A 9,204-nucleotide genomic window follows, 5' to 3' on the forward strand; every position below is an offset into this window, starting at 1 on the left:
TGCAAGGTTCTCTAGATCATAAGCTTCTTCTTCAGAAGATGCTTCTTTAGTACTGTTGGATGCATTTTGCAATCCATTCAGACTTTGAGAAATCATATTGACTTGTTGAGTCAACATTTTGTTTTGAGCCAATATGGCATTCAGAGCATCAATTTTAAGATCTCTCTTCCTCTGAGGCATCCCATTACTCACAGGATTCCTTTCAGAAGTGTACATGAACTGGTTATTTGCAACCATGTCAATGAGTTCCTGAGCTTCTGTAGGTGTTTTCTTCAGGTGAATAGATCCACCTGCAGAATGGTCCAATGACATCTTAGACAATTCAGACAGACCATCATAGAATATATCCAGGATGGTCTATTCTGAGAGCATATCAGAAGGACACTTTTTGGTCAGTTGCTTGTATCTTTCCCAAGCTTCATAGAAGGATTCACCTTCATTCTGCCTGAAGGTTTGAACATCCACTCTAAGCTTGCTCAGCTTTTGAGGAGGAAAGAACTTGGCTAAGAAAGCCGTGACCAGCTTATCCCAAGAGTTTAGGCTATCTCTAGGTTGAGAGTCCAACCATGTTCTAGCTCTGTCTCTTACAGCAAAAGGGAAAAGCATAAGCTTGTAGACCTCGTGATCAACTTCATTGGTCTTAACAGTATCACAGACCTGTAAGAATTCAGTTAAGAACTGAAATGGTTTTTTTATGGAAGTCCATGAAACTTGCAATTCTGTTGCATCAGAGAAACTAATTGAGGTTTAAGCTCAAAATTGTTTGTTCCAATGGCGGGGATTGAGATGCTTCTTCCATGGAGGTTAGAATTTGGTGCAGTAAAGTCACCAAGCATCTTCCTTGCATTATTGTTAGGTTCGGCCATGTCTCCTTTTTTGAGATTTTCTGTAAGGTTTTCTCTGGATTGTTATGCTTTAGCTTTTCTTAGCTTCTTCTTCAGAGTCCTTTTAGGTTCAGGATCTGCTTCAACAAGAATGTCCTTATCCTTGCTCCTGCTCATATGAAAAAGAAGAGAACAAAAAAGAAAGAGGAATCCTCTATGTCACATTATAGAGATTCCTTTATGTGAGTAGAAGAAGAAAAGAATAGAAGAAGGAGAAGAGAGAAATTCGAACACAGAGAGGAAGAGAGGGTTCGAATTTTGAGAAGAAAAGTGTTAGTAATTAAATAAAATAAATAGAAAGAGAGAGAGGGAAATTCGAAAATTAGAAGGAAAGAGAAGAAAAATATTTTTTGTTTTTATTTTAATTATTAGTTAGAATTCGAAAATTAAGAAAGGGAATGAAATTAAAAGTTAAAACAATTAGTTAAAAAAGATTTTTGAAAAAGAGTGAGGAATTTTCAAAAATTAGAGAAAGAAAAGTAGTTAGGTGGTTTTGAAAAAGATAAGAAATAGCAAAACAAACAAAAAAATCAATTAGTTAGTTGAAAAAGATTTGAAAATCAATTTTGAAAAGATAAGAAGTTAGAAAAGATTTTGAAAAATATATGATTTGAAAAAGATATATTTGAAATTTATTTTGAAAAAGATTTAATTTTTAAAATAAGAATTAATGACTTGACTCACAAGAAATCAAAAGATATGATTCTAAAATTTAAAGTTTGAATCTTTCTTAAAAAGAAAGTAACAAACTTGAAATTTTTGAATCAAACCATTAATTGTTAGTGTTAATTTCGAAAATTATGAAATAAAGATAAGAAAAAGATTTTGAAAATCAATTTTTAAAGAATTTTTGAAAATAATAAAAGGAAAAAGAAAAGATTTGATTTTGAAAAATATTTTGAAAAGATAAATTTTTGAAATTGAAATCTTGACTTGACTAACAAGAAACAACTTATTTTAAAATTTTTTGACTAAGTCAACCCAAAGATTTCGAAAATTATGAGTAAAATAAGGAAAAGATATTTTTTTTTATTTTTGAATTTTAATGAGGAAAGAGAAAAACAACTAAATGATTCAAAACATAAAAATTTTGGATTAAAACAAATGATGCATGCAAGAACACTATGAATGTCAAGATGAACACCAAGAACACTTTGAAGATCAAGATGAACATCAAGACTTATTTTTAAATGCATATGAAAAATAAGAAAAGACATAAAACAATAAAATGTAAAGATCAAACAAGAAGACTTGTCAAGAACAACTTGAAGATTATAAAGAACACATGCGTGAATTTTTCGAAAATTTTTTTAGAAAATTAAAAAAAAAAGATACAATTGACACCAAACTTAAAACTTGACTCTAGACTCAAATAAGAAACACGAAATATTTTTTGTTTTTTTTATGATTTTATTAAATGTTTTTGGATTTTTTTTCGAAAATATCTTTCTGGAAAAACGAAAACAAATAAAAAAATTTTTGAAAGATTTTTGAAAACTTTTTGTAAAGAAAATTACCTAATCTGAGCAACAAGATGAACCGTCAGTTGTCCAAACTTGAACAATCCCCGGCAACGGCGCCAAAAACTTGGTGCACAAAATTGTAATCTCAATGGCGCCAACAACTTGGTACGTACAATTGTAATCTCAACTCTTTTTTACAACCTCACACAACTAACCAGCAAGTGCACTAGGTCATCCAAGTAATAAACCTTACGTGAGTAAGGGTCGATCCCACGGAGATTGTCGGCTTGAAGCAAGCTATGGTCATCTTGTAAATCTCAGTCAGGCAGATTCAAATGGTTATGGAGTTTTAATAATTAATAGATAAATAAAACATAAAATAAAGATAGAGATACTTATGTAATTCATTGGTGGGAATTTCAGATAAGCGTATGGAGATGCCTCATTCCTTTTGAATCTCTGCTTTCCTATTGCCTTCATCCAATCCTTCATACTCCTTTCTATGGCAAGCTGTATGTTGGGTGTCACCATTGTCAATGGCTATTTCCCGTCCTCTCAGTGAAAATGGTCCTCTACGGTTTCTGTACGGCTAATCAACTGTCAGATTGCTCGTCTCGGATGAAAAATACCATGCACAGATATCGTATGGCTAATTAGTTGTTGGTTCTCGATCGTGTAGGAATAGGATTTACTATCCTTTTGCGTCTGTCACTACACCCTACAGTCGCGAGTTTGAAGCTCGTCACAGTCATCCCATCACAGATCCTACTCGGAATACCACAGACAAGGTTTAGACTTTCTGGATCTCAGGAATGCTGCCAATGGATTCTAGCCTATACCACGGAGGTTCCAATCTCAGATTCAGATGCCCCATTGTCAGAGGGGAGTCGATGTGAATCGTTGATTAGAAACCCAAGAGATATACATTCAAGCTTGTCTTCATGTAGAACGGAAGTGGTTGTCAATCACGTGTTCATAAGTGAGAATGGTGATGAGCGTCACATAATCATCACCTTCATCATGTTTCTTGTGTGCGAATGAATATCTTAGAACAAGAATAAGCATGAACTGAATAGAAAATAGTAGTACTTTGCATTAATACTTGAGGAACAGCAGAGCTCCACACCTTAATCTATGGTGTGTAGAAACTCCACCGTTGAAAATACATAAGTGATAATAGGGTAGGCATGGCCGAATGGCCAGCCCCTATAAAAGTCTAAGATAGCATAAAATTGATAAAAGATCCCTAATACAATAGTAAAAAGTTTTATTTATACTAAACTAGTTACTAGGGTTACAAAAATGAGCAAATGATGCATAAATCCACTTCCAGGCCCACTTGGTGTGTGATTGGGCTGAGCATTGAAGCTTTCACGTGTAGAGGTCTTCCTTGGAGTTAAATGCCAGTTTGTAACTTGTTTCTAGTGTTTAACTCTGCTTTGCAACTTGTTTCTGGCGTTTAACGCTAGAATAGGGTAGAAAGCTGGCGTTAAATGCCAGTTTGTGTCGTCTAACGCAATTTGGACTTCTGTAACTCCAAAAATTCCATTTCGAGTGCAGGGAGGTCAGAATCTAACAGCATCAGCAGTCCTTTGTCAGCCTCTGAATCAGATTTTTGCTCAGGTCCCTCAATTTCAGCCAGAAAATACCTGAAATCACAGAAAAACATACAAACTCATAGTAAAGTTCAGAAATGTGAATTTTGCTTAAAAACTAATAAAAGTATACTAAAAACTACTAAATCATACTAAAAACTATGTAAAAACAATGCCAAAAAGCGTATAAATTATCCGCTCATCAGTCAGGCAATCCAATTGAGGAGGGGGAAGACATTGAACACCCAACCTCAGAGCAACAAGAAACCAGAAGAAGAAAAGTTGACAGAGGACAATCAGACTACTGTCTAGAATACCTCTGAGGACGTTGCACATCCAAGGTTTCGTTATTAGCATTCATCGCCAAGAAGGGGTGCCCACTCCTGGCATTGAACGCCCAAAGGGGGGCAATACACTTGGCGTTCAACGCCAAGAAGGGATACCCACCCTTGGCATTGAACGCCCACAAAAAAACAGTGTTCTTGGCATTGAACGCCAGGAAGGGGGCAGTAAGGGTGTTGAACACCCAACTAGGAATGGTCAGACACATGCAAGTACTGATAAGGCCCTTTCTAAACAAGCTACTAACCCCCCTTCTGATTCTGTAGGCATCCAACCTACATCAACCAAGGTTGATGAGTATAAGGCTAAGATGCCATATCCTCAGAAGCTCTGCCAAGCGGAAAAGGATAAACAGTTTGCCCGCTTTATGGATTATCTTAAGACACTTAAGATCAAGATCTCTTTTGCAGAGGCTCTTGAACAGATACCTTCTTATGCCAAATTTATGAAGGACATCCTAAGTCATAAGAAGGATTGGAGAGAGGCAAAAACAATCTTCCTCACTGAAGAGTGCAATGCAATGATCCAAAAGAGTTTACCAGAGAAACTCAAGGATCCTATGAGCTTTATGATCCCCTGCACCTTAGGGGATGCCTGTACAAAGACAGCCTTATGTGATCTTGGAGCAAGTATTAACTTAATACCTGCATCACTAATAAAGAAACTCTGTTTAACTCATGAAGTTAAACCTATCCGCATATGTCTTCAACTTGCTGATGGTTCTGTTAAACTTCCATCAAGCATAATTGAGGACATGATTATTAGGGTTGGATCCTTTGCTTTCCCCACAGACTTTGTAGTGCTGGAAATGGAAGAGTGATGAGCGGATATTTTATACGCTTTTTGGGGGTAATTTCATGTAGATTTTAGTATGTTTTAATTAGTTTTTAATAGAATTTTATTAGTTTTTAAGCAAAAATCATATTTCTGGACTTTACTATGAGTGTGTTTATTTTTCTGTGATTTCAGGTATTTTCTGGCTGAAATTGAGGAAGCTGAGCAAAAATCTGACTTAGGCTGAAAAAGGACTGCTGATGCTGTTGGATCCTGATCTCCCTGCACTCGAAATCTATTTTCTGGAGCTACAGGAGTCCAATTGGCGCGCTCTCAACGGCGTTGGAATGTAGACATCCAGGGCTTTCCAGCAATATATAATAGTCCATACTTTGCGCGAAGATAGACGACGTAACTTGGCGTTGAACGCCAAGTACATGCTGCTGTTTGGAGTTAAACGCCAGAAACACGTCATGATCCGGAGTTAAACGCCCAAAACACGTCATAACTTGGAGTTTAACTCCAAGAAAAGCCTCTACTCGTGGATAGCTTTAGTCTCAGCCCCAGCACACACCAAGTGGGCCCCAGAAGTGGATTTCTGCACCAATTATCTTAGTTTACTCATATTCTGTAAACCTAGGTTACTAGTTTACTATTTAAACAACTTTTAGAGAATTATTCTGTACCTCATGACATTTTCAGATCTGAATTACATACTTTTTGATGGCATGAGTCTCTAAACTCCATTGTTGGGGGTGAGGAGCTCTGCAGCGTCTCGATGAATTAATACAATTACTTTATTTTCCATTCAAACACGCTTGTTCTTATCTAAGATGTTCATTCGCGCTTAATTATGGAGAAGGTGATGATCCGTGACACTCATCACCCTCCTCAATCCATGAACGTGTGCCTGACAACCACCTCCGTTCTACATCAGATTGAATGAGTATCTCTTAGATTCCCCAACAGAATCTTCGTGCTATAAGCCGGATTGATGGCGGCATTCATGAGAATCCGGAAAGTCTAAACCTTGTCCGTGGTATTCCGAGTAGGATTCTGTGATTGAATGACTGTGACGAGCTTCAAACTCCTGAAGGCTGGGCGTTAGTGACAGACGCAAAAGAATCAATGGATTCTATTCCAACCTGATTGAGAACCGACAGAAGATTAGCCGTGCTATGACAGAGCATAGGAACGTTTTCACTGAGAGGATGGGAGGTAACCATTGACAACGGTGACACCCTACATAGAGCTTGCCATGGAAGGGACCTTGCGTGTGGGAAGAGGATTTCAAGGAAAAGTAGAAATTCAAAGGACGAAGCATCTCCAAAACTCCAACATATTTCTCATTACTACACAACGAGTAACGATTTTATTCTCTTTTATTTTTCTAATAATTTTAAACACTTTGACTTCTTACAATTAAATCCAAATAATCTTATTGACCTCCTGACTAAGATTAATAAAATAAATATAGTTCGTTTCAACAAAAAATAATCTCCGTGGGATCGACCCTTACTCACGTAAGGTATTACTTGGACGACCCAGTGCACTTGCTGGTTAGTTGTGCGAATCACAAATTCGTGCACCAAGTTTTTGGCGCCGTTGCCGGGGATTATTCGAGTTTGAACAACTAAAGGTTTATTTTATTTCTTAGATTAGGAATAATTTATTTTTATTGTTATAGAGTCATTAAATCTTGATAGGATAGTTTCTTTTCAAAAAAAAATTTTCTTTTCAAAATTTATTATTTTTCTTAATTAATTGCTAATTTTCGTGAGTTTAGTGTCTTGTTCTAAGTTTGGTGTCAATTGCATATCTTATATTTTTCTTTAAAATTTTCGACTTGTGTTCTTTGTTCTTCATTGATCTTCAAGTTGTTCTTGTTTATTTTTCTTGTTTGATCTCAAGTTTTTCTTGTTTTGTGTCTTTTCTTGTTTTTTTTCTTGTGCTTTTTCAAAACGTTAACTTTCAAAAATTTATATTTTTATCCATAAATATGATATATTTTTAAAACCAACATTGAGATTACTGCCCAATTGGCTGGAGCATTGGTAGTTGTTCTTGATAATTGGGTATCCGCTTTGGAATCTTTTTCAAAAATAATTTTTCTTTGATTGAATCTTGTGCCAAACTCTAAGTTTGGTGTTTTCTTGTTAATCTTTCTTTAATTTTCGAAAATTTGTCTTGGTTTTCTAAAAATTTTAAGTTTGGTGTTCTTTCTTTTGTTCTTGGTGTTCTTGTGAATCTTCAAAGTGTTCTTGAGTTTTTCTTGTGTCTTGATCTTAAAATTTTTAAGTTTGGTATTCCTTGGTGTTTTCCCTCCAAAAATTTTTGAAAATAAGGAGCATTAGATCTAAAAATTTTAAGTCTTGTGTCTTTTGTGTGTTTTTCTCTTTCATCATAAAATTCAAAATTCAAAAAAAAATTTATATTTTCTAACTAATTTTGATCTACATTTTTTGAAAATTTTATATAAAAATTCAAATTTCAATTTCAAAATATTTCCAATTTCTTTTATTTATTTCGTTTTTTTTATTTTATTTTAAAAAAAAAATATAATATCAACATATAAATTATCCCTTGTATTCCATCATGGAAGCAAGTAGGAATGAACAGTCCAAGAGGACCCTGGGGTCATATGCTAACCCCACTACTACTTCATATGGGAGTAGTATCTGCATACCCTCCATTGGAGTTAGTAGCTTTGAGTTGAATCCTCAGCTCATTATCATGGTGCAGCAAAACTGTCAGTATTCTGGTCTTCCACATGAAGAACCTACAGAATTTCTGGCACAATTTTTGCAAATTGCTGACACGGTACATGATAAGGAAGTGGATCAGGATGTCTACAGATTATTATTGTTTCCATTTGCTGTAAAAGATCAAGCTAAGAGGTGGTTAAATAACCAGCCTAAGAACAGCATAAAAACATGGAAGCAGCTGTCAGAAAAATTCCTGAATCACTATTTCCCTCTAAAACGGATGACACAGCTGGCTAAGCATCCAAGGCTTCAAACAAGGAGATAATGAATCTCTTTATGATGCCTGGGAGAGATACAGAGAGATGCTAAGAAAATGCCCCTCTGAAATGTTTTCAGAATGGGTGCAATTAGACATCTACTATGGACTTACAGAAAAAGCTCAGATTTCTCTAGACCACTCAGCTGGTAGATCTATACATATGAGAAAAACAATTGAAGAAGCTCAAGAGCTTATTGATACAGTTGCCAGGAATCAATATCTGTACCTAAGCAGTGAATCTTCCATGAAAGAAGAAGCTAAAACAGTAACTGCTGAGCTCAGTCCGGTGGATCAGGCTAATGAATTCAATCAGCAATTAGACTTTCTAACTCAGCAGCTAGCCGAATTCAAGGAAATATTACAGGAAAAAGGAATGGCTAACAGGAATATGGAAGTACAATTAAAGCAGACAGAAAAGCAACTGTCAAAACAAATAGCAGAAGAATGTCAAGCAGTTCAATTAAGAAGTGGGAAAACATTAAATACCTCACTTCAAAATAGCAGGAAACCAAGAAATGAACAAATGGCTAATCAAAATCCCTCTGAGGACAGTCAGAGCCCAGAGAGGAATAAAGCTGGCACTGAACGCCCAGACCATGCTCATTCCTGGCGTTCAACGCCAGAAACAAGCATGAATCCGGCGTTGAACGCCCAAAGGGAGCATGGTTCTGGCGTTCAAACGCCAGTAACAAAGAAGGAGGTGGCGTCTAACACCACTCCAGCTTCCACCCCTGGCATTTAAATGCTAGTGGGGGATCAGTCAAATACAAGTGCTGATGACAACCCTTCTAAAAAGGCTTCCCAACCCACTTCTATAGGTAATAAACCTGCAGCAACTAAGGTTGAGGAATACAAATCCAAAATGCCTTATCCTTAAAAACTCTGCCAAGCGAAACAGGATAAGCAATTTGCCCGCTTTGCAGACTATCTCAGGACTCTTGAAATAAAGATTCCGTTTGCAGAAGTACTTGAGCAAATACCCTCTTATGCTAAGTTCATGAAAGAGATCTTAAGTCATAAGAAGGATTGGAGGGAAACTGAAAAAGTTTACCTCACTGAAGAATGCAGTGCAGTCATTCTGAAAAGCTTACCTGAGAAGCTTAAAGATCCTGGGAGCTTTAT

General features: G+C 36.2%; 1 non-coding gene across 1 annotated transcript; it reads left to right on the plus strand.

Annotated features, from left to right (window-relative positions):
* Window positions 1–366: 366 nt before the first annotated feature.
* LOC130954220 (small nucleolar RNA R71) lies at window positions 367–474 on the plus strand. The gene has a single exon (XR_009076228.1). It is a non-coding gene; the product is annotated as a small nucleolar RNA R71 (small nucleolar RNA).
* The last annotated feature ends 8,730 nt before the right edge of the window (window positions 475–9,204 follow it).

The sequence above is a fragment of the Arachis stenosperma genome, chromosome 1 (assembly GCF_014773155.1).
Source record: "Arachis stenosperma cultivar V10309 chromosome 1, arast.V10309.gnm1.PFL2, whole genome shotgun sequence".
NCBI classification, from domain to species: Eukaryota; Viridiplantae; Streptophyta; class Magnoliopsida; order Fabales; family Fabaceae; genus Arachis; species Arachis stenosperma.